The sequence below is a fragment of the Lissotriton helveticus genome, chromosome 3_1, assembly GCF_964261635.1.
Source record: "Lissotriton helveticus chromosome 3_1, aLisHel1.1, whole genome shotgun sequence".
In the NCBI taxonomy this organism is placed as follows: Eukaryota; Metazoa; Chordata; class Amphibia; order Caudata; family Salamandridae; genus Lissotriton; species Lissotriton helveticus.
The window spans coordinates 1,118,333,991-1,118,361,037 of NC_136061.1; the positions used below are offsets into that span (position 1 = coordinate 1,118,333,991).

The 27,047-nt window shown below is 43.8% G+C and overlaps 1 protein-coding gene and 1 non-coding gene across 3 annotated transcripts in view; both read left to right on the forward strand.

The window, feature by feature from the left end:
* The window catches only part of NR4A2 (nuclear receptor subfamily 4 group A member 2), a 90,404-nt gene that overhangs the window by 34,213 nt on the left and 29,144 nt on the right, over positions 1-27,047 (forward strand). The gene's annotated exons all lie outside the window — the stretch shown is intronic.
* LOC144825848 (small nucleolar RNA SNORA8) lies at positions 15,464-15,602 on the forward strand. The gene has a single exon (XR_013609620.1). It is a non-coding gene; the product is annotated as a small nucleolar RNA SNORA8 (small nucleolar RNA).

Below are 27,047 nucleotides of genomic sequence, written 5' to 3' on the forward strand. Positions count from 1 at the left end.
TGGGAGCTTTTGGTTGTGAGCGCGGGACTGCGAGGACCAGCAGCTCCTGAGCCTGACGCTGGTGCCTCTTCCCACCCCCCCCACACGCCCTATATTACGGACTACGCCCACCGCGTCGCGGAACGGGCCAAGGGCGGGCCCGTTTTAGCCCGTTCTAGACCTGAGAGACCGGACCGGGCCATCCCTCTTACGACTGCAGGAGAACACACAATCCTCACGAGGGACCGCAGTAAGTACTTAACTGGTTTGGCTGACGGCCTACAGTAACAGTATGGCTGCTCGGGAGCTGAGGAATAAAACTGTGGCTACCAGGGGTCAGCTTACATTAACCCTGGACAATTTCATAACAAGAGCAAATTCGGTGATTGATCAGGGGATAATTCTGATGGAGCGCCGGGTGTCGCAAGACCTCGCTCTGGCCAAACGCTCCTCAATGGGACACATTGCCAGTGCTCGTACACCTAATTGAGATAACCGTGCAAATATAACTTTAGCTCCAGTAACTCTACACACCCCACCTGCTTCTCAGGAGCGTGAGCATATACTTCACCCGTTGCCTCTTTACAAACATCAGAGGTTTTGCTGTTTGTTGATACCCTAATGCCGGCTAATTCTCCTGAGAAATTACCCACTCGACATACACAGGAAAGACAAAAGGGGGATAAATCTAAAAGAAAGCGCACTGCCGTGACTACTGCTGGCGGAAGAAAATCTAAACGCGCTAAAGGGTCGGGTGATAACGATACAACATCTACAGACAAGGGGTGTCATGCTTTGAGTGATTTGACTATCCAGGGGCTACCGGCATTGATTGGACAGGGCAACGGGCAAAATTCATTGGACATGGTTCAGCTTTCCGGCGGTGCAAGGGCAGCTGAAGATTCCCTGCTAACAAAACTGTTCGATTTACTAAGGTCTTCGCTTGGTCCAATAGACGATTAGACGTGTGCGTATTGAACATCAGCTTTCCCAACTGGAACTGAATACACGGGGTACTATGGTCAAGACAATGCCAAATGGTTCGGAGCTGGGTAATGCTCTAATGAATCCTGTGGGTGATGGTGCTTCAACTCATGATCTCCCTCCGCCTCCCGTTGTGTCAACTATCCCTGATGTTACTAAACCATCTGCGTCCCAAATTCCTGATGCTCGCCCCACTCATTCTGTCAATCTGAGTAGGTGTACCCCTTCTACCACTGTGAAACCAAGAGGGAGTGGACAGATTTTATCTGCAGCAGTAACCCAGGGGATAACAGAATTGATTTACCTCCTGAAACTAGTCCATATTTGGTGGTCTTAACAGGCATTCCTGGATAGGGTTGACAGTGGCAGTGTCTACCCGTTCTACTTGAGAACAGACAGCCTGTACCAGGTCAGGTACATAGGAAACCGGGAACATTTAATACTTGTTTTATATTTTTAAATTGCGTCGTGTGGTTGATTCTAATAACCATTCGCTTGACCTGTACATATTTTGTATATTGGTGCGCATGCTTTGTAGTGCATTTTGGGGTGATTTAACAACTTACCTGCACTCTGCTGTCAGTGCTCGATACTGCAGCCTGCCCGCCCCGGTCCGACTCGGCAATTATTGCCGTAGAGCGGAGGGCGGACAGGCAAGAGCCTGACAAACTTCCTCACTTCCGCTAGTGGATCAGGTAGCGGTCTAGCCTCCCACAAGGAGGGGCTATTTAGGCAGCGAGGAGCTGCGCGCTGTCCATGGATAGGGTTGACAGTGGCAGTGTCTACCCGTTCTACTTGAGAACAGACAGCCTGTACCAGGTCAGGTACATAGGAAACCGAGAACATTTAATACTTGTTTTATATTTTTAAATTGCGTCGTGTGGTTGATTCTAATAACCATTCGCTTGACCTGTACATATTTTGTATATTGGTGCGCATGCTTTGTAGTGCATTTTGGGGTGATTTAACAACTTACCTGCACTCTGCTGTCAGTGCTCGATACTGCAGCCTGCCCGCCCCGGTCCGACTCGGCAATTATTGCCGTAGAGCGGAGGGCGGACAGGCAAGAGCCTGACAAACTTCCTCACTTCCGCTAGTGGATCAGGTAGCGGTCTAGCCTCCCACAAGGAGGGGCTATTTAGCCCTCTCGTCGCCCTGAGCGCGCAGCGGTCGCGCGCAGGGGAGCGCCTGAGGACGCGCCTGAGACAAGCCAGAGAGAAGCCCGTCTGTGCCCGTCCGTGCCAGGACGGGGCCAGGGGCTGGGGACCATGGCTGTCTCGCCTACCATCATGAGAATACCTGATGTGGGCCGCATAACATATTCACCACAGGTACTACGTGACTTATGTCCTAGCATGTCCGACACATGTGCTGTCACTACCCATTTCAATTTAGAAGGTCCTTTTACTTGCCCTAACTGTTTTACACATTTTAGTTCCGAGCTGGTGGTCAAGAGCTCCCTGCGAATGCCAGCGGCAAGGCCTTGTTTAACACCCAATACCGGCCAAATAAAGACTGTCAAAGGTCCCGCTCCTATGGGAAGTAAACATTTGTTATGTAATGTGCGTTCATTACCAAAGCACGCTTCACAGGTGTGGGACCTGATATCTACAGAGAAGCCTGATCTCTGTTTTTTAACGGAGACTTGGCTCAAGCCTCATTCTGTCCCAGCCATTACTTTAGGCATTCCAATGGGCTATAAGATCTCTAGACTGGACCGCCCACATAAAACGGGGGGAGGAATAGCTATTGTATACAGGGAGGAGCTAATGGTTACTATACTGGAGGAAATTAGCTCTCCTCTGATGGAATTAATGATTTTTAAACTTAGCTCCACTTCAGGGGAGAATAGAAGGGGTGCGGTTATATACAGACCCCCAGGCCCGAGTCGGGATTTTTCAATTGCACTTATGGAGGCTTTGGCCCCATTTGTTTTAAATAACCAGAATTTCCTATTAGTGGGGGATTTTAACTTCCACAGTGAACTGGAGACATGTGTGGAGGCCAGAACACTTTTCACTGATATGGAATACCTAGGCCTGAGAAAAATGAATCAGGGACCTACACATGAGGCAGGCCATACGCTGGACTTAGTGTTTTCCAATTCATTTTTAAATATGTGCTCATCCCCCACTCAAACAGAATGGACTGATCATTTCATTTTAAAATTTTACACTAATCCCATGTGTAAACCTAGCGTACCAACCGCTTTGGCAACCAAAAGAAGACCATGGCACAAATTGACACAGGATACCTTTCGAGAAGCCTATCAAGCCCCCATAATTAATGAGCAGGAGGGAACAATGCTAACTGAGCTCAATCGCTTTTCTAATGCTGTTAACGAAGCTATTGATAGTACCATACCATTTAAAACGTATAAACCCCGCCAAGCAGCCAGACAAGAAGTCTGGTACTCAGAAGACCTGAGACACATGAAACAAAAAACCAGGAAGCTCGAAAAAGTGTGGAGACACTCTCGGAAGCAGGAGGACAAACAATGCTACCTAACATCTCTTAGATCCTATCACAAGGCAATTAGGATGGCTCGGAAAAGTCACATTGCGATGCAACTTGCAGAGGCTGGGAAGGACTCTAAAGTCCTTTTTCAAATCCTGCAAACTTTTACCAAACCTGTAGCATGCGAGACGGCGGAGATTGCTTCCCAAGAACTATGCGATGGGATCTCTTCCTTCTTCATGAAGAAGATTGATATAATCTATGCTAAGATAATGGCCACGAAATCAATGGAAGTGGCTGATTTCAACAACCCCTCTCACAACAGCGTACAGCTAAATACACAGGCCAATCGTTTAAAAAACTTTCCCCTTATTTCTTTGGAAGAAGTCCTTTCCCTTATAAAAATAATCAAGAGCGGTAGTCCGCAGGACACTGTTCCCGCCCGTATCATGCCTATGCTGGCCGATACTCTTGGCCCAGACATCCAGAAACTTATCAATCTGTCATTAAGCACGGGAGAAGTTCCGAGAGATTGGAAACGGGCATTGGTAAGACCGCTAAGGAAAAATACCACCATTCCTTGGACGGATCTTGCCAACCTGCGACCCATCTCTCTCCTTCCCTTTATGGGCAAGATGATGGAGAAGTTTGTTAATGGACATCTGTCCAGATTTGTTGAGGAGACACATGGACTGGATCTCTCCCAGTCGGGTTTCAGGCCTAGACATAGCACCGAGACCACCTTGCTGTCAGTCGCAGACGATCTACGTATGTACCAGGATGGGGGTTATTCCGTCATCCTGGTTCTGCTGGATTTGTCTGCGGCGTTCGACACCGTGTCACATGACATCATGACCACCAGACTTGTTAACATCGGTCTGGAAGGTGTAGCTCTGGCATGGGTGAGGAGTTTCCTGACAGATCGCACCCAGACTGTCACCCTGGGTGCTTATCGGTCAGAGGAGGTGGGGATCTCAAAGGGGGTGCCACAGGGTTCCTGCTTAAGCCCGACCCTGTTTAATATCTACGTGGCACCCCTGGCAAACATCATGAGATCCCATGGGTTCATCCCAATGTCATACGCGGATGACACCCAACTCCTCTTCCCGTTTAAACATCTTACGGATACGGTCAGGAACTCTTTCTCCTTGGGGATGAAGGCAGTGGCTCACTGGATGGCATCAAACTTCCTGCAATGCAATGTGGCAAAAACGGAGGTGATGCTATTCGGTGAGGCAAAGCTCCTATGGTCCCCAGACTGGTGGCCGCAAGACCTTGGCCCAGTCCCGGAGCCAAAGCAGGTGGTAAAAAATCTCGGTGTACGTCTGGACCAGGAGCTCTCTCTAAAACAAAACAGCAATCAAGTGGTGGGCTCATGCTTCCACGTTATTGCTATGCTGAGGAAGGTCTTCCCCTTGCTCCCTGACTCAACTAGGAGAACGCTAGTGCAGGCCCTTATACTGAGTCGACTGGACTACTGCAATGGGATGCTCCTATCAGTAAACGAGGGAGTCATTGCGAGATTGCAGGTAGTCCAGAATACGGCAGCCCGTCTTGTTCTAAATCAGCCCCCCCGTACACCATCGAAGCCTCTTCTGAACACCCTACATTGGCTTCCTGTCAAACAAAGGGTGAAATACAAGATAGGCTGCACCATACACAGAAGTCTCCAGAACAAAGGCCCAGAGTATCTGAACAATAGATTCTCTCTTTATAAACCGGTTCGATCCTTGAGATCTAGTGAACAAGGCCTTTTACAAGTTCCAAGAGCCAGAAAAACCAGACAAGGTGGAAGAGCTCTGTCCATCGCTGGACCAAGATTGTGGAACAGTCTCCCTCTCTCATTGAGACTTTGTCAGGAATATCTCCCTTTTAGGAAACAGCTAAAAACCTTCTTATTTCCTAACTAATGACATCTGTTTACCAACTGTTACATGCTGAAAGGTTCTCAAAAGCGCGGAGATATTCCTTCGGGAGATGATCCTAGCGCGATACAAACCCGCAAATAAATAAATAAATAAGCAACCCGGGACAGGAATCATATATGTACCTAAAAAAACAAAGTGACCCACTGGCTTAATCAAAACAGACCACTACCCTCTCATATCACTAGTGAAATATTGATGGTACGCAGTCTTTCATGGGTGGGTCACAGTCCTAAAACCATCACAGGTGACTGTGTCCTCGTAAATTTTAGGGATCCCCGTACTGTGGAGTATATTTGTAACTGGAATTACAACAGTACTGGGTCAACTATTCAAACCCACCCCTTGTCATTCTTTTATCCTCCAACAGATTTTTCAGATTGTGCAGGTGATTGGTCCCTAGTATCACATCGACGTGGGCGAAGGGCGGAGAGGGGTAGGTATGGCCAATCGATTGCCCTGAGTTACCCAGTTACAGAATAGGTTTAGCAGTTTGGAAATGGTGGATTGACTACACCATAGTAAGATGGACATGGTGTCTATTATTCAATCTAGGCACCCTACCGACTCAAGTGTAGTGGTGGAGTCGGGTAGGGGCTGTCCATCTAGTCTTCCAACAGATCCTCTTAGACTTTCACAGGGGCCTAATATGGAAGTGGGATCTGAGGGGTTGGGGAGTGCAGTCCTGCCTCATACAGTGCTCTCTCCCCATGTATCCCATGAGGATGGAGTGCAGGTGGGCAGTGTTGTCTTCTCAAACCCGGTTGTACCACCAAAGACTATGACAATACCATCCTGGAATGTGGCAGGTTTATCACATAAGTTAAACTGTACAGAGCGGGGAGCCCTGGTGGACCAAAAGGATATTTGTCTCTTCCAGGAGACTTGGGCCAGGAAAGAACACTCTAGAGAGGGATTCACCACATTCCATGTGCCTGCCAGGTGGGGTGGGAAAGGACGACTGTCAGGCGGCCTTGCGATTTGGGTTGCTACTCACTTGGTTGTATGGCAGAGATTAAGGTCACATATTCTGAAGATGTCCAGTGCATACTTCTCAAGTGGCCAAACTCTCACAAAGTAGCTATTGTGAACGTACATTCACGCCCAGTGAGTTTGTCTTCTGAATCACCCACCATAGATGATTTATCCCACTTTCTGAGCACATTGTCTACCGACTCCCATCTTGTGGTGGCAGGAGATGTTAACTGCCACTTCAAGCCGCTGCTGGGCACGAGTGAGGGTGCCCTCATGGGTGAGGATGATTACTGGCGTATTCCACTGTGCCAATCGCCACGTCCAAAATCGTGGTCTCCCCTAGCGATCCAGATTACGACCCTGATTTTGTCCCAAATCGTGGTCTCCCCTAGCGATCCAGATTACGACCCTTATTTTAAATAATTCGTTAAGGGCCTGTAATGGGCGCACACCGTCTGATATTCCATCGATGTGCACCTTTAACAAAAAGGGTCACAAATCGCGCCTTGACCACATCATGGTAGAAACGAGGATGTGGTCAAAGGTCATTGATTTTAGAGTGATCCCTAGGGTTGATAGTGACCACAACGCACTATGCCTGGAGATGGTCTTCCCAGGACCAAAGGAAACTCCTACTGCAGAAACGGATGACTTGGGTGCAGGGTTGACACTTACAAACAATAGATGTAGGGTAAAGTGGGGTAAAATAGCAAATTCCTAAGATGAACTGGCAAAACTGTATGACTTAGTCCTCCCTCAATTTCTGGAGTTCGATACTTTGATTACCCAACAAATGTCCCCAGATTTCAACGGGAAGCTAAGCCACATTCATGTGGATCTAGTCTCCGGTCTAGGAGAGGTTTTCAATCCCCAAGTTCCCCGAAGGAAAAAGAGAACACCAGCTTCAGCGTGGTACAACTTAGCTTGCAGAAAGGTCAAGTCTGAGCTGATCCTGGCGGTTTAGTCTGGGACCAATAAACAAAAAATCAGTGAATTAAGGGTGCATTACAAAGAAGTAATCGCTCATGCAAAAAGTGAGTGGGATTGGGACAGGTGGTGTAATTTAACCACCTTGGAATCAAGAGATGCACACAGATTTTAGTCATTAGTTAACACAGGTTCAGGGGAACCAAAATCTGCAATAGAACCCAATATCGATGCTTCAGCGTGGGAATCTCATTTTAAAGCTTTATACTCTGATGAACCTGCTGTGCATAATACGCCCGCCCCGGTAGTATTAGAAGTTCAGCATGCGCCCTTGGAGTTCACCCTGGGTGACGTCTCTCACGTGATAGGGAAACTTGCAGTGGGCAAGGCTCCGGGACTCGATAAACTCCCTGGGGACCTATTTAGGCATGAACCTGGGATCTGGGCCCCTTACCTGCTTATTCTCTTCAATGCAATTCTAGGAGTTATGGAGGTTCCCTGTACTTGGCTGGGAGCAGAGATAGTCCCAATTTTTAAGAAGGGCTCTCCTCTGCTCCCAGCCAACTACAAGCCTATTAGCCTCATTGATGTCCCTCAAACATTTTTCGCGCGGCTTGTTCTGGACCATCTCCTGGAATGGATGGAGGAACACGAGGTCCTAAGTCCCTTTCAGGCGGGGTTCAGGAGGAACATATCCACCATGGATCAGATCTTTCGCCTGATTCTCCTGTATTGGAAAACTGCAAAGATCGAGGGTGGCAGCCTCTACATGGTGTTTGTGGACCTCGGGGTTCTCCAGGAGTTGGGTGTCCCTTCCCAAATATTGAATGTGCTCATGAGGCTTCACGAGAGGAATTTCGCCCAGGTCAGATGTGGAAGGAATGGGGCACTGTCATCTAGGTTCCCAGTTGACAGAGGGGTGAGACAGGGCTGTGTTTTGGCACCGACCCTGTTTTGCCTCTACGTTAACGGTGTAATCTCACATCTGGACAATGTCCCCAATAACGACGCCCCAAAGCTGGCAGGCAGGAGGGTCCCGGCGATTATGTTTGCCGACGATACTCTCCTGCTTTCCAAATCCCCTATCGGGATACAACGGATACTGAATGGGTTTAGGGATTTTTGTCGTTCTCGTGGCCTTGAGATAAATGCTGATAAAACAAAATTTATGATATTTAATCCTACGGCATTTACTCGGCCAAATCTGACTCTGGGTCGGGTAAGGTTGGAAAGGGTCACGACATTCAAATATCTTGGGGTAACATTACATGAAAATCTCTCCTGGGGACCTCAACAAGTAAAATCCCGACTGAAATTGTCTCAGCTGGTTGGTGGTATCTTCAAGGTATCAAATACATCTACACTCAGGCCAGTGAGCCCAGCTTAGGAGATCTACAAGACCCAAGCCAGGGCTGCAGCTCTTTATGGCGGAGAGCTGTGGGGACATTCTTGCGGCTCTGAAATTGCCAAGCTGGAAACAAAATTCATCAGACGGCTGTTGACACTCCCTCAAAGTACCCCGCTTCTCCCCCTAAGGCTAGATTTGGGACTCTCACCTATAGAAGATGAATTAGCATTAAAACCGCTTAGGTTTTTGCACAGGCTATGGGCAACCACAGATTTGTTATACTACAGGCAAGAGTTGAAACAGGTATTGAGCCTTGACAGTGCTGGCAAAATTCCCTGGCTGGCATTCATGAAGCATGAACTTTTGCGTTTAGGGTTGCCCGATATGTGGGACAACCCGGAAAGGGGCTGTCTCGAGTTTTCGCGTAAGTCCCTGACCAGGATTTTTAAGGAGAAAAAATTGAACTCTGCTCTTTGTGCCTCAAATGTTGGTACCCTGACTGATTCATTTTTAGCTTTCAAAAATTCTTATATGTTGAAGGATTTTATGGATATTGTCTTTCCGATTTTAGCAAGAAAACTTTGTATCCAATGGAGATATGGTACTTTGCCACTTAAAGCTTTTACAAGCAAATGGTCAGCCCCTGCTAACAAGTCCTGTCCAGGATGTAGCTGTGATGTTGAGGATGAACTTCATGTGCTCTTTTTCTGTCCTGCATACAGTAAATCCAGGAACTACTGGCTGCCACCACTTTGTAGAAACTTAGGATTTAAAAATTGTTTGTATGCTTTTAGAATCTTAAAGACCAACACATCAAGTTCTATCGTATTTGCACTTTCTAAGTATCTCCTAGCCATGTGGACCAGAAGGCGCAAATTAACTGATATCCACTGCTAAAGTTCTTATTATTTCGAAAACTATTTTCATATTGCAAATACGGCCAATATCTGTATAATGAAATCTATGATGTTTCTCTAATGGCTTGTAAATATCTCCTTTTTTACGTTTTAATGTTTTTATCTGTACTCTTTTATGACCTGGATGGTCGAAATAAAGAATTTTTGAATTGAATTGAATTGAATTGAAAGTCTGAACTTCCTCCAGATATAATGCTGAATCACCTGTCGGGCTCGGGCAGTACATTCTCTTATTGCAACACCACTCGTCCCTCCTAGGTTAGAAAAAGCAACAATGTCACACTAATATGGCTGCTCGCACAAATCAGCAAATGTTAAAATGAAGTTCCTGCAAGTAGGCAACTTCATCCAATCAACACATTGTCATCAGGAAAAAGCCAACATCACACTTGTAATCAGGAGCAATATTACATGTATCCTGTACTACACAAAACCTTGTAGAAACAGAATTCCTCTTGAGAAACATGCATGTGCTCCGGGAATAGACATTAAAAATTCACTAAAACGGCATACTGAATTGAACTGCGAAACCCGTGAAATTATTTTTAAAATGGTCACATACTTTTACAATTACAATATCTGATCAATTATTCATTTTCTTGCGTACTGCAAATGTACCTTATATGATGCCATTGTGTGCACAGTGGTCAGAACTGCAATGAAACACGTGTCTTCACAAATTAATGTTGGATCCATCACATTGCAATAGAAGACGTAAATGGTTTCTTCATTTTCTCAAACGTTTCATTGATGTACTTAAGATGATGGCCCAGTACTTGTACTCAACACTGGGGATTTTCCAACTTTAGTGCAGAACAATGTCAGCTTTTATCAAAGGCAAGGTGGTAAGCATTATTTGCAGAACATGTTGCCAGGGTGTGAGACATTACAGGGTCTCTACTATTCCTTTGTGAAGGCCATTGCCTTGGCAGCAAAACGAGAGCTGCACTGCTGCTCGGGTGGGGCCCAACGCACTCTGACCTCCCTGAATGGCTCTGGAGAGCATTCGCCCTGTACTATGTTAGCCTGCTAGGAAAGTCAGGTTAGGACTGCAGGGTATGAATGTATGCGTCATTGAACATGATAATCCCATGTATTCACTGAAGGCCACTTTGTAGTGATTTGAGACTGCACATCGCAGCTCTGAGGTCAGGAGCTATGCCCAAGTCCACTCTATTCGTTTGAGAGTGACTACTGTCCTCTCCCTCACCTGAGAGAGACTGGCAGTGTTGGCAGCATATATTAAAAGCAGAATCGACAGGCTCCTTTTTCTTATTTCCTTCCGAGGGAGAAATGCCTCTTGGTCTTTCCTGTTAAAAGGTATGTGGAGTTCCTACTCAACTAGGTTCTTCATTCCATCCTGTGGGAAACAGGTGCAGAGTGCATCTTGACTTTGCATGAATGAGGTAGAGTAAATATGGAATGTGTGTGTTGTTCTTTACATTATGGAACACGCCCCTTTTGGAACTCCTACCTATAGAAGCTTGACAAACTAGAGACCAGATGTGAGCCTACACAGGTTCTTTGTTAGTGGGAAGAATCTGGAACATCCTAATAGCCTCCTTTTTAAAGTGAGCCAGGTCCCATTAGCAAATGTGCGATTGGGCATCTCTTTGAAGTACAAAGCCACACTTGGAATCTCCCTGCTTCCCTTTCCCCTAGGTGCTGCTGCTACAGACAGTTTTTTGTAGAGGCTGGGTTAGAAAATCTCCTGTTTCACATCCCCTGGTAGTGTTGACCAAACTTGGTGCCATATTCCCGCTCATATTGCTCATCAGAAGTCTTTGGCAGGGACAGTATGTGTGAAATACACAAACACCCCAAAAGCTAGAGGTAACCCAATACATAGACAGGTTCTAGAATTCGTATATCATCTGCGAAACAGGGAAATGTCTTGGAAGGAATCTCCAGTCAGTGGGCCAGAGCACACTTAATTAAGGAAGGAGACCTACAAATGTGTGCCTACACTACCTGCTGAGCTCTAGTGTGGAAGTATCCAGCTTCAAGTTCCTTGCCAAATCAGGAACAGACATGGAGATCCTGAACTCCGCTAGAAATGCTGCTTCATTCTGTGTTTAAGGAAGAAAGCCAACTACTGTGGAAGAGGAGAGTAACAGTGTACCCATGCAGAGGAAAGAGCCGCCTAGAAAAGAAAAAGTGAACCACGTCAGTGGGTTTGAAGATAATGAGCATCTTAAAGGATAGCAGGCTGTGTTAGGTAGTTTATTTGATATCAGAAACAAAGATAGCAAAGTTTATTAAAACAAAATTAGCTGCATCGATTAGTTTCTGAGAAATTCATCATTTGTTCCCCTTTTCATTCATGTGTCCTGGGATTCCAGTGCATGGCCATTGGGGTCATTGATTTTCCCCATCAAGGACTCTCCCAACTATTGTGCACCCTCTTGAGAGAATTGATGCTCTTGGAGTGGGATGAGCTCTTCTCTCTATAGGTGTCGGTGTGATTTGGTTTGAGAAAGTGGAGCAGTTGAAAATAATGGCCAACTGGTACTCCAGAGCAGGATGTGGTTCCCCCGAAGAGATTAACCAAAGAAAGCAGCGTCTCTGTACCCAACCATGATCCACAACTGAAAGCAGGACCAGCTTGAGGAATGGAATTGTGTAAGTTTGCGCATTTGTAGCCTCTGGGACGGTGAAAGATCCAAGGAGGTGATCATGAATTTTGTAGACTTTGAAAAGATCAGTTAAAAAGCAACATTGTAACAGTAACAGCACAGCTCTGAAGTGAGCCTGGCTGACCTTTAGAAACCTCACACGCTCCAGAGCCCCTTTATTTTCACAGGTAAAACGGATTTGTCAAAGCCAATAGGTAATGATTTACTGATTGTCCAGACCTACACGTGGCACAGTTCCCCCTTGTTATAATAATAGAGTTCTCATCAGTTTCTTTAAAAAGGGCAAACATTTTGACTAAATTAATTACAAACAGGTGTAATACGGTAATCCATTGAATAATTTATTTGTATCAAAATTGCTTTATTCCTTGAAGGCAGCTATGTATGAATAAAGATTATTTAATTGAAGCCATGTGCTTTTTTTAACACTAAACAATTCCTTTAATGATTTCTTTTTTACTCAATGGACGAAAAGACTTTTGACTGTGTGGCCTGGGATATGCATTTTTTATATTTTCGGGGCATTTGGTTTCTTCGCTGAGGTCACAAAAGTTATATGCAATTCATATAAGGGGGCTGAAGCCAAGTTAATTATAAATTCAATTTACAGATATCGTCTATCTTATTTGGAAAACTTAATACCTAGATAGCGTTTCGGGTGAACATTATAACAATTCTGAAAATCGGGCTATAATAGCTCTGGTAAACCATTTTATAGTATTGTATCCATTTTTAAATACTAATCTTATTCCCACCCAGTGTCTAAAAGAAGTAAATAAAATTCATATATTCCTTCCTGACAAACACTATCAGGCTTTAAAAGTAACATTATCTCACCACATACAGCTTGTGGCAACGGTGGAGCAATACATGTCTTCATATAGCGTTGGCTACTGCCTTTGTACTTTAAGATTACCAGCATCTCTCGAATTATATGCCTTTTCTAGTCTAAACTAGAGCACTCCTATTAAAATTGAATTATTTGCCACTCTTGATTGAGCAGTTATAATTAAGATGCCCTTTTTACTTCTGTTTACTTTTTGGGGGCCTGCAACTTGTATTTTATATGCAGTTTTTATTAAGAAAAAAGTCCATGATCTCATCTTTTTGTGTGGCAAGACTCTTGTCCTAGACTTCCACTTGGCACTTTGAAAAGCCGTAATGTTGATGGTGCCTCACGTTGTCAGATTTGAAAAGTCTTACTTTGCATATTTGCACAGTGTTCTGCTAGATTTAAAACATTCAGTATTTAGTTCTCAATCATGATTATGAAAATAGAAATCATGCAGAAGGATAATAATATTTAGGATATTCTCTGACATAAAATCACCAAACCAATAGTGGCATATAAGATTATTTCATGATTTTGAAAAAAACACACAATTCTTTTAAAATGTTGCTATTCCAAATGTTAATTTCACAACCCCATTTGAAGATCTAATTTTTAGAAATCAAGATGTATGAATCGTGTACTATTAACCCCTCGCGTTGGCCTACGGCCGTCGCAAGCACTACCTCGGTAACGCATGTTCGTTGGCCGACGCGGCCCGTCCGTGCAATAAATCACCCGCACCGCGGCGGAATTTACGCTGTGGTTTAACCAGATGGAAAATAAATGTTCTTCATAAAGTCACTGATTCCTTGATCGGTGATAGATGGAAAACATTGGAAGAAATAGAGATAATTTGGAACAGATAGAAGTTACTTACAATGGTCTTATAATGTCATAGACCTAACTCATATTTCATCAGAATTAATAAATTGTAAATTTAAAGGAGAAGGGGTGTTAAATAAAGGATGGACAGGGAAACAATATCTGACACAGACCAAACCCTTAAATCAAATTCTTAAAATTTCATTCAGATGAAGAAGGAAAATATTGTTTTAACAACTCAGATGTGGAAAATAAGTAACGTTTAATTTCTCAGTATTAAGAGGAGCGAATTCTCTAAAGATGCAATTTTATTATACTCTGACTTATTTAAATAAAATGTGGCCAGAAAATTTGGTAAATTACTTTAGATATGAAGCTGTAGATGTTGCAAATTGGTCTCATATCATAGGGCAATGCACAAGATTAAATAACTTTTGGAGCTCTATACTAATATAGCTCGAAAACGTTTTCATTAAACATATTCCCTGAACCCTAATGATTTCTCTATTGGGTTATCTATTTTTGGGTACAGCAAGATGTCAAAAATGTATATTATATTTCAATACTAGTAGCTCACTCACTAATATTTAAAACATTGAAAACTCATTTAATCCAGTTATTACAAGAATCGTATGCCAAACTGGTTGGGGCTAGCCAAAGGTATTTCAAAATATGGGGAATTTCTTTGTTTAAATCAACATCCGCATTGCCCTTTCAAACTCGGGCAATTTATGGGTATATCCCTCTACTGTAGAATGGTTTATGCAGGCCTCGAAAAATCTCCTCGCCCACTCACTGTGGCGAGTCAGATTTTATCAAGGCGAGCTTGTTTAAAGAGCTCTTGGTCCTCACTTGAGCTGGAAAGAAACAGGTGTTCTGCTTATTCAAAAAGTGAATGAGCAATAAAGATGCTTTTAAATCATGGGTATTCGTAAACTTTTGCCCAGGGGCCACAAAGTATGGTCTGTGTTGTGATCGTGGGCTGCACTGAGGCGGTAGGGGGTCCAGGGTGAGTCAGGGATTGTGTAAGGAGGTCTAAAAAAATGTTAAATAAACAGGTAAGCATTTTTTTTTTCAGGTTCACTAAAGTTAAGTGGTGCAGGACACCACAGTAAATAATTAATTAAACCTGCAAATAAATGCTTGCCCGTTTGTTTAACATTTTTTCTGATTATTAGTGCTCAGCAAGTAAACAGCAGCTTGTGCTACTGTTTGCCAGGGTGCATTTAAAGGTCAAGAGGACCGCAATCTGAGTATCACTGCTTTAAATCTTGTTTTTATCATGACACAGTTGCTGTCTGTTCAAGGGCAAAGGTCATATACCAGCTTTTCTTTTTAGGTCTCACCTAGCGAACACAGCGCATGCCCTACTTTCGCCTTGGTGAGACTATTGTTGTGGGTTTGGTGCACGAAGGGAGACAAACCATGTGCACGCACAGACAGGCGATGTGCACGTGCATGGTGTCTCCTCTCTGCCTCACCGTGTGCTTGTTGTTTTCCTTTGCGCAGGTTTCTTGCAGTACAGCCAAAGATCGAACCATGCTCTGAACAATCTCCACCGTGGGCTAGCACCCCCTGAGCCTGAGCTGCGGTTGCTAAAGTCACTGTAGACTGAAATGCTGCACCGAATGGTATCTTAAAGTCACTGTAGACTGAAATGCTGCACCGCATAGTATCTGCACACACCAGCCTCCTACTGGTGCGGTGTTCATTGATCGGTGCTACAGTACCCCATCATCTGGCATTGTTGGTTTGAAGGCCTCTCGTGTTTGTCGAACCTGTATTTCTGCTGGTACAAGCAGTCCTCATTGTGTTTTACCGTATCACTGATGTAGCATTTTACCGATTGCTTCAATAATGCAGCATGCAGCCGCAGGCCAGCACAATTTTATGATTAACTCTCATGCTCTCCGTTTGCAATATAACTCTGGATTACATTAATGTACCTTATTAAACACTAATTGTTGCGTTTTATATTATACATGCAGCAGCACAGTGTTTATGATATATAATAAGCATACTGGAATAACCATTGTTTACATTACGTATATTAAATCTGCTGATCTAGGTACTGTATACTTTGGCTAGTATTTCGGCACGTACGACAATAATATTTACTAGAGGGTGTAATGATTTATGCAGTACTGAATATTCTACGTAGGCGGCGAGCTGGGTTATAAACTTAATACCCAAGCCATGTACTTGTTATGATAGACTACAAGTACTATATACATATTTTGTGAGCGATTCCTGATTTGTTGCTTAAGAATTAAAACCATTATATGCTGTGACTTTTAGATGCATTTATAATGCGCTTGATTTGAGGAGCGAAGTAAGCTTTTTTATGGATGCAGAGATTAGGAAGAAACGTGCACAGAATGGCCTTCATTTGTCGGTTCAAAGTTCTATTTATTTTTGTATATAGTCCTTTTACCAACTTACTGTTGTGTGATAAAGTGGCGTGTGCCGGAGGGAATAGACGTGTGTATCACAATCTGCGCAGTGGGTGGCTTCTAGGCACATGCATTGCAGACTCAATTAAACAGTCCATTTTGTTTTATGGAGCAGTGTTCACTCTATTTATAAGCAGGCGGCATTTAGGTAATAAGGGAATTGGGTGACGGAAAGAGAAAGGACTCTGTCCAAGTTCACACGCTTTCGGTCAAGTGAGGAAGTAGGGGTTAGCGCAGAAGTATCCTTATTTTAAAGTTAATCAGCTAAAGTTAATTAGCTATGTGCGCCTCTTTTTTTCATTGGGGAGAGGAAGGTATAGTGCTGTAATGTGAACTGGGTGTTCTCCAGGCATTGTTTTTAAGCAGCACCCTTCCTCCAGCAGACCACAAAAGGATGCGTCTGAGTTCTCATCGGGTTACCCTTCGATGCTTTCCCTTTTCGCCCCCCTAGCACCAAGTGACCTTTGCCCTGGAGATGATGTGCTTTAAGGTAGTTCTTACATTACATTTGAGCGCTCCCATCACTGGATTTAAACACTACACCCCAAATCAGTGTTCAGCTGAGGAGTCAAGAGCTCACACCTTCAGTTCTTCAAACATTTTAACAACACACACACAGCTGTGCCACCTTCTGCTTTATAAGGGGGTTGTGGGGCTTTCCAAGGAGACGTGAGAACGCCCTCTGTGAAGCACCAAAACAAATACTGCTTTGTATAAAGCGCTTGTAATGTTTTCACTGTCTGCCTTGTAGTTTAGTGACACTGTATCAGCTGTCCTCACTTGTGCAGAGCTGGCAACTGGCCCCGTGACGTAAGCGGTAGCTTGAGCCTTCCGCGGGGTTGTAGCCAAGAGTACGGTGCATTCTGGGACCTGTAGTCCCACGCGTCATTAAATACATACAAACTGCATATAGAGTCAAGACACACAAGAATTGGCGGTGTGGCAAACATGAATTGAGGGTTAGTAAAACACAGACCAAAGCACGTGGATTCTGTTTTCAGCAGCAGTGACCGGGGCAATGACAGTGAACAGATTGGCAAAGGAGCGAAGAAACGGAAAACAAAGGTAAAGCCGGAGTCCAGGAAGGATCCGCGCGTCAGGAGCAGAGAAAGGTGCTCGGTCCACTGTGAGTAAATCTGCAGGAAGCTCCTTCATCAATGCCGGGCACCTTCATTTTGTCAACAACTGCTCGTTCTAACAAGCCACATACCAGGGCAGCTTTTTTACCTCTCAGAATCAGGGCCACTGGAATTATGCAGCAAGGGAAGCATAAAAAATATGCATCAGGGTTGTCTGAATTATGCGGCAAGAAAAGGCAAATTGTGTGGCATAACACCGCAAATTTTGTGATAGAATGACTTCCTTATTTTGTCATGTTTACACTTGCTAACCCTATCTGGGCACAGGCTGCACCTCATCATTAATAGTTAAACACCCAAATATAGCAATAAGCAATAGAATGGTTCCCAACCAACCTTTGCTAAGGGCCATCCACTGTGTGGCAACACATGTTGCTGCGTTTTTAGTAACTTTTGAACCATTAGAGATAGAAACATACTTTTTTTTTGTTAAAATCTGCAAATTATGCAGCAGGTGATGGAGTATGTGGCGAATGCGGCAAATCCATCATTATGTGAAAACCGCAGAGCCCACACAATCACTTAATTCCAATGGCACTGCTGATAATGACAGGCAAATATGGGTTGATGTTAATAAAGTCCATCCCAGCAGATATCCACACCGTTTCTCTCTCCAACCATGTCTGCTGTTGTCCATAGACTAACTCTCAGAATGAAATACCAGTGCGGTAACCAGCTTAGTGAACTCTGATCATAGGAAATACCATAAAGAGACCTGCAGATTCTTTCCTGCTCGGACTTTGGGAACTCGCTATATATGGGCTCACCCAAATATGTTATCACGACACTCCAGCTAGTCCAAATAGTGGCACCAAGAACTATCCTCAAGCAACCCAAAAAGTTTACTGCCTCCTTGCACTGGCTTCCAGTGGAGGTAAGGATACATTTCAAGGCACTCCACTTCTTACTAATTGTTGCTTCTTTATCCTAGAAAATTGTGTTCAATTTTCTTTCTCTTGTTACAGTTAAATGATTTTTTAAAGTGAGCTGTTGCAGTCATTGTAAAGCAAAAGGCTGTAGGATTTCAGTTTTTTTTCTAACACACAACAAATAGATTTTAAATGAATAGTACAAATATGTGAAAATGTATCATAAATTACAAAAGCACCATTGGTTTTGTAATTCAGAAGTGTAATGCAAACAAAGATTTAAATACGAGCAAAACAAATCAGAACAATTTACTTGGTGATGTGCACATGACAAATATTTGCAGAAACTCGACTTCCACATAGTATTGCTTGCACACTATATAGTTTTATATGTAAAACTGCATGTCAGAGGGACTTTTTGTGGCTATTTCAATAGAAAATGTGCTGATTGCAACTAACAGTGTTCTGCCACTTCATTCCTACTTTATATATTTATTCAAAGTTATTGTTAGACCTGGGGGTTGCTAGTTTACTGAGGTAGGTACCTTAGGCCAAATAGGGACCCTTGCTTCCACGTCAGGGAAAGGAAGGACACCTTCTTAGATAGCCCCTGCTCACCTCCTCAGTAGCTTGGCACTAGCAGCCAGGCTTATCCTCAAGGCAAGTGTGTAAAGTATTTGCAACCACGCTCTCAGTAACCCAATGATGACACCACAAATGGACTCCACACGAGTTTCATAAAAACAAGTATATATGTATATAAAAAGATAAATAATGAGACCACACGATATAAATCCAACATATGCGTATTTGTAATATTTCTCCTGGCCGGTTATTAGGTCAGCCAGCCCTTGTAGGTTCTGGCAATATTAATGAGCAATTCTAGATGATCCACTGCAGTCCTAATGCAATGCTATGCAGTTCGTAATGCAAGAATCAGGCACTTCGCAATGTAAAAATAATGCAGTTCGTTCTGCAACAATCAGGCAGTTCGTAATGCCAAAATAATGCAAGGCGTGATGCAATAATCAGGTAGTTCTTTATGCAAAAATAATGCAATGCGTAATACAGTAAACAGGTAGTTCGTAATGCAGATATAATGCAATGCGTAGTACAATCCAGCACTGAACACGGTGCTTTAGACGGTGTCTCCGCCACTCGTACTGACTCACGGTCAGCTTCCGCCAACAGATCCCCCTAACGTGGGTATGGTGTAAACAAAAGTGCAGCTCTGTACTCTGGCCACGGTACTGCCGCTCCTTGGCAAATAGGGGCCGCGATATGAGCTGAAGCAAAGGCTCATGCTGCCAGAATGGGAGAGACCAAGAGTGTCCCTCTCCGAGCCCACACCCCACCATAGGCAGCGACACGTTACCTGGGGGGTGCAACCTCGCTCTCCTTTCCTTGTGACTTGGGCCTCCAATGTGACTTTGTGGATTCCGGGCCATTGGCGATAACAAAGATCTCAGGCTGCAACAGGGCACACGTAGTCAACCAAAATACATCAGAGCACACCGATCACTATATCTATAATCCAGCAAGATAATGAGAAAAGAATAGTGGAGATTCTTCCGCAAAATGCGTTCCAATTATTCTTGTCAAGTGTCCTCTCAATAAAGTTTCAAACACAATCTTGAATCAGATCTTTTCCGTTTGACATTTATTTCCAATTTTTCAAACACACGAAGAACAACAGCAGCCGACTGGGCTTTTTCAAGCCTCTGAATTGAATGTATATCGTTCTATGCGACTATCAGACGAACGTTCATCTGATAGTCACGACTACGAACACGGACAGCTAAGATATTGAACGGAAGTATCAAGGTCCGAAAAATGCACACAAGCTTTTAAAAATGGTAGCGATCTTCAGGATCAGGAGGTAGCTTCCGTAACAATTGCACATTTGGAAAACCATTTCCCGCTGCTCTACCACGGGCCAAACGTTACCTGCTACTGTCTCTGCAACAATCCAACTCAGAAGCCTCCCTTCATTAAGCCGGGCCAGTGTTGATTGGCAACGGAAATAGAACGATATACATTAAATTCAGAGCCTTGAAAAAGCCCAGTGGGCGAAACGCGCGTTGGCTGCTGTTGTTACTCTTGTGTTTGGAAAACTGGAAATAAATGTCAAACGGCAAAGACCTGATTCAAGATTGTGTTTAAAACTTTATTGAAAGGACACTTGACAAGAATAATTGGAACGCATTTTGTGGGAGAATCTCCACTATTCTTTTCTCATTATCTTTGTATGATTATAGATAAAGTGATCGGGTGTGCTCTGATGTATTTTGGTTGACCATTGTTCCAGACTTTGCAGTCTTAGAGATACAAATACCCTGGTGGGTGGGTATTGCAACATCATATGAGCACCCCTTAGTAGTACGACTGAAAATTGACACCTAGACTTAGTAAATCTATAGATGTGCAGATCAATAAGCAAACCAACAAAACTCTTTGGATGTGAACAGGGTACACATACACAGGGTCGCTGAGACTCACTTGAACTTCTGGTGTGCACGATCACAGGGCTATCCTCACGAAGGTCTCAGGCTGCAAGAAGCCCATGCACACAGCATCCCTGAGACACACATGAGTTCCGGGTGCACACAATCACAGGATAATCCTCACAAAGGTCTCAGGCTGCACAAAGCACACGCACACAGCATCGCTGAGACTTACTTGGACTCCGGATGTGCACGATAACAGGGCAAACCTCACGAAGGTCTCAGGCTGCACAAAACAAATGCACACAGCGCCGCTGAGACTTACTTGGACTCCGGGTGTGCACGATAACAGGGCAATCCTCACAAAGGTCTCAGGCTGCACAAAACAAATGCACACAGCGCCGCTGAGACTCACTTGGACTCTGGGTGCCCACAATCACAGGGCAATTCTTACGAGGGTCTCAGGCTGCAAAAAGCATACGCACACAGTGTCGCTGAGACACTCCTGAAAACTTTTGTGTTCCTGAGTTTCCACAACAGGGAGCCAGCTCTCCTCAGGCCCTTGGGGTTCAGTTACTTCAGGACAAGCACACAGCAAAGTCCATTCAAGCAGGGGGACACAGCACACAGCAAAGTCCCTTTAGCCTCTCCTTGGTTAAATCAGCAAACTGCAGGCAAGCCCCAGAACACACAGCAAGGGTTAGTCCTTTGCTTCAGTCTCTTCAGCTGGTTCTTCCTTGGCAGAGGTTCCTCTTGACCACAAAGTAGTTTTAATACTCTTCAGTCTTGAGCAATCCAATTTTCTGGGGTTTCAGCACTAATAGTTGTACCCCTAAATGTCTTTGAAGTCTTTGTGTTCATGGGGGCACTGACTCCTGTCCAAACCAGTTATGGGAGTCTCCCTGCCAGTGATGCCTTCTTCCTTTGATATTGAGGGTCTGGATCCTTAATCACTTAGCAGGAGATTGAGCCATTGTTTTATAGCGGCAGCCCAGGCCTCTTCACCTCTAGGGGCTACTCCTCTCCCCTACACTCCAGATGCAGGTCAGCCTGCTGCTGTTTCACCGTCCTCCCCTGGGTCAAGATATTCCCCAGATCCTATCACTTTCAGATCCAGACAGTCAATCCACAACCAGGCAGAGACACAGAGAAATGTTAGAGTACAAAAACCTAGCCACTTCTAAAAGAGTGGTTTCTAAACACTCAATGTAAAAACCACCTTCACAAAAAGATGTGTTATTGAATTGTGAGTTCAGGCATACTAAACCTCACCTCTCCGTCTTAAGCCTTTGGGAAGATAGGCTGGAAACATATTACACAGCCTCCCCATTCTATCCTATGGGCAAGATGGCCTTTCAACAGTGAAAAACGAAATGGAGATTATTTCACTGTCAGGACATGGTACACACCTCAGTACATGTCCTACCCTTCACATGCACTGCGCCCTGCCCAGGGGTGTACCTTGAACCTACCATCGGAGGGTCTGATGTGCATAGAAAGGGAAGGGTAAAGCCTGGCAAGTGGGGGCACTTGCCAGGACAACATGGCAGTTTAACAAACTGTGCGCAGGCACTGCAGTGGCAGGCCCGAGTTCTCTCTTTTAAGGCTACTTGTGTGGGTGGCACAATTAGTCCTGCAGGCCCACTAGTAGCATTTGCATTACCAGCCCTGGCACACATAGTGCACTTTACTAGGGACTTTACTAGTAAGGCAAACATATCAATCATGGACAACCAATTTACCATTACACTTTACACAGGGAGCACTTGCACTTTGACACTGATCAGCAGTGGCAAAGTGCCCAAAGCATCTAAGCCAGTAATACGAAATCCATCACAGCATCAAAAATAGAGGAGGTAGAGGCAAAAAGTCAGGGGTAATCACCCCAAGAAATGTCACGTCTAACTGTTATGAGTTTTAAACATTATTTGAACAAAATTGCTGCCCCTTCCCTGATGACAATGCTGTTAATGAACTAAGAAGCACGTCAGGGGTCATGTATATCCTATAGGCGGCTAGATGTGTCTTATATGGAGCAAACGTATAGTTAAATAAATCAAACTAAAGAGTTTTTTTGTACAGCAAACATGCTGAACTTTCATATTTGAAGGTGCTCTCATATGTGATAATGAAGAAAATGATGGCGCAGTGAATTAAAATAGTTGCCGAGGATCACTTAATTTGAAACCAGTTTATGGGTCAAGAGCATTACAGTTAGGTCGAGTAGACTAATTGAGTCACTAAATCTGCATGTCTGGTAACATTTTTATAATGTTTCTGGGCATCGTTTATGGTAATAAGATGCATGGTTATGATTATTTGTAAAACGTATTTATTTGAATAAGCTGGGATGTTTGATATGCTTATTTGTTTCTTCCATTAAAAACATGACTGAGACTTCAATAGAAATGTTGATAATAGTTTGAATTCAGACTGAAAATAATAGAGCAAAGGACCTTATACAGTATTTAATATTAATGGTCAATTTCATTTAATTGTTTGATTTTTGTTATATATATTTGGCTTTTGTACGTGCCTCCAAAGAACAAGATGAATCCACTTTCTAGAATGGAGAGGTTTCCCTACGATGGTTGGGATCACCAAAGTTGTTAAAATACCCCTCACACACCAACAGGCCCCTTGGTGTCATGCTTCATCATTGGGGTCTTCGCAACCCTCTACGGGATGCGGCGTGCTGCGACCTACGATTACGCGGGAGCACTTATAAACGACTATGTGTGGTGTGTGTGAAGATTTTTGTTTTATCTGTGTGAGTGGTGAGGTTATCGGCGAGTGATGTTAAAAAGTGCCTGGCTCGTGGAGTGAACTCAAAAAACTTTACTGGGCCCCCGGGCTGGCGCTGTTAAAAGGGTGAAAGAAAAGGAGGTATGATATGCAGGACAATGTGCATCACCTCCTGTGTGTGTGTGTCAACATGTTTTGGAGTCGGAACTCCTTCTTCAGGACTGGGGTACACAAATCCCCACCTTACTCACGTTTCTCTACTTTAAAAAAAAGTGTTATTTGCAAAAAGTGAGATATAGTGCAGGTTATACAATGTACCTACAGATTTTTCGTTTTGTCGCTTAATAGCCGACTGTTTTGTATTGAATCCACTGCCTCATGAGCTTTAGGCAACGTAGGGGTTACTTGTGCTGGTTCGCTACGAGGTCTGCGAGAGAATGCCTCCTGACTGCCCCATACGCGGTTCCGTTGAGGGCAGTCAGGAGGCATTCTCTCCCAGACCTCGTAGAGAACCAGCACGAGTAACCCCTACGTTTCCTAAGGCTCATGAGGCAGTGGATTCAATACAAAAACAGTCAGCTATTAAGCGACAAAATGAAAAATCTGTAGGTACATTGCATAACCTGCACTATATCTCACTTTTTGTAAATAACACTTTTTTTAAAGTAGAGAAACGTGAGTACGGTGGGGATTTGTGTACCCCAGTCCTGAAGAAGGAGTTCCGACTCCGAAACATGTTGACACACACACACACAGGAGGTGATGCACATTGTCCTGCATATCATGCCTCCTTTTCTTTCACCCTTTTAACAGCGCCAGCCCGGGGGCCCATTAAAGTTTTTTGTGTTCACCCCATGAGCCAGGCACTTTTTAACATCACTCACCGATAACCTCACCACTCACACACATAAAACAAAAATCCTCACACACACCACACATAGTCGTTTATAAGTGCTCCCGCGTAATCGTAGGTCGCAGCACCCCGCATCCCGTAGAGGGGTGCAAAGACCCTGATGATGAAGCATGACACCAAGGGGCCTGTTGGTGTGTGAGGGGTATTTTAACAACTTTGGTGATCCCAACCATCGTAGGGAAACCTCTCCATTCTAGAAAGTGGATTCATCGTGTTTATACATACTTGCCTAGGGAGAACGAATCCATTTTCGAATCTCTCTCTCTCCCCCTTTTGTTATTGACCTCCAAAGAACAATACATTTAAAAAAAAGATTGCTAAGAACTTGTGTTAAAATCATTTGGAAGAGTCTGGGGTTGTTTTTTTCTCCATGTCCATTTATACTTTTATATATGGTATTTAGTACAGTGTAGAGTAAATGGATTTTTCTTTTGTAGGCCACACCACCTCGCTGAGTAAGTCTTGGAGTGCTGTGCCATATTACATTGAAGGCAAAGTGCTAAAGGGCTACTAAGTACTCAGTTTTGTGCCTGATAGTAAGATGGCTCCAGGGCACCTCGGATAAAACGCTGAAATTGGCATGATTGAAGTTCTTTAATCCCTCATGTCCCCAGGAAGTCTAGAACCAGTTCCCAGAGTGCCTAAAATTGTGGCTGTCCCTTCTGAAATATTCAATGAGCGCACCAGTGCCCTTTTATTTTGTGAAAAGTTCATCAAGAAACTCTTCAAGTCTGGGGCAGTTTCTCCATTAGGGCTCTGGGCCTGTTCCCCACTGAAATTCCTACACATTCCTGCACAAACATTGACTAGATTTATTTATTTAGAGATCCAGTCGTATCTCTGAACAAATCGATGTATTTAAGCTGGGCTGTCTGTCCCAGGCTGCCTGCCCCATTTGCTCTGAAGAAAGAAATGGAAGTCAGGCAGACAATCAACTTTCTGCACTGACAGGAACGACACAGGCCTTACAGTTTTAAAGATCTTCACTGCCACTGTGGTAGTATCCACTATAAGCCAGTGACACTTTCAGCGTCACGGTTTCCGGAGTTGGAGTCTCTGTCCCTCCGTGAGGGCAGCTAGCTGTCATTCGCAGGCAAAAATCCCACCCTTTCTCAATCGTCACACATAGGAGGGGATGCACGCATGTGATTTGGTGCCTTGTCCTTGGTAGTGGTAAGTGTTATAATGCTAATCTTGTGGTGTGTATTTTTTCCTGACACCCTGATCATGCTATCCTCCCCTGCTGTGACACCCCAGGAGGTGACTGCACGTTGCTTGCCCCTTTAGAAGTAGAACTTCTGTATTTGTTAACCTGTGAAATTAATCCAAAAGAGAGCAGGGTTTTTGTTCCCTGGCAAAGTTGATCCAAATATCTGAGTCAAGCACGAAGGGAGAAATATGTGCTCATAGTAATGACAGTTATCTGCTGTATGGCGATATAAATGGCCGTATCTTCATGTGCTTAACATTAATGTCAAAAACAGGGATTGATTTATGGCCAAGGAATGTTTAAAACATTATGGCAATGCATGTTAAAGATTTGTTTCTCTCTTATTTCACATGTTATACTCAATCTTCTATTCCCCAAGACTGTTAGCTATTTTATCAGGTTGTGTTTCTGTATTTTTTCCATGCATCTTATTACTCTTGTGTAGTGTATACTTTGAGCCGCGCCAGGTGTTTATGAAGGATTTTGATTGAGAGCTCTGACACTGAGGCTGAAGCCAAAGTAAAGTGCCTGTCAGGAGTAGGCCTCTCTGCAGAGCACACAGAACAATGGTCATGTATTCCAGTTGCAATTGAAATTCAGTGGAAATGTGTTTGATGGGGTATACAGATGTCAATATATTTACAAGGCAAAAGCAAAAGGAAATAAATTGCTTAAATATGAGTGAGAGCAGTGTATGTTTGGAAGTGGTGAAGTGAGGGAGGTACTAGGAAGTACATTCGGGAAAGAGTGAAAAGAGGGTGCTGATGAGGAAAGAGGTGGTTGAAGATGTGCATATAGATGAGATATGCAGAGAAAAAGGGCATACATATCTAACATAAAGCTCACATAACCGGAGGTCAAAAATCCCTCACTGGCCTCACAGACTCACAATTTTAGAACTGAAACATTTTCAATGTTAATTATTTATAACAAATTCTTGTTACTCATATATCTTAAATAGCTAACAACCATTGACAGAGCCAATCGTACTGAAAGGTTTTAGTTGTATGTCAGTTGTTGTGTTATATATCTGGATGCAATTACATCTCAGAGAGAAACCAAAAAGCCAGTCAAGTGGCACACTATGGGGGGAATCAAAGAAATGTACTTTACATGTTTTCTTTTAGAGAGCACCCACTTTTTTCTTCCCACTTAAAGACCCGTCTGCCTTTATTTCTATATGGCTGATTGCATTCAGCAGCTGTGGGTGCTTCCCAAAGCCTGGTTAGAGCATTTTCTTCCAAAATTTATGCTGCATGCAGTGCAAGACACTGGGCAAGCACACGCTTTAAAGGGCTGAAGTTGTTGTACTTTAAAATCTGCACATTACAGTAACTGTTGAATGTATTAATACAGTAAGATATCGGGCCGTTTTTAATGTGTTTAATATTTCAAGACTATATGTTCCCACTGCTTTATAAGCATTGCTTTATCACTAAATTAATTTGCTTTAAAATGCACCATTTACCAAT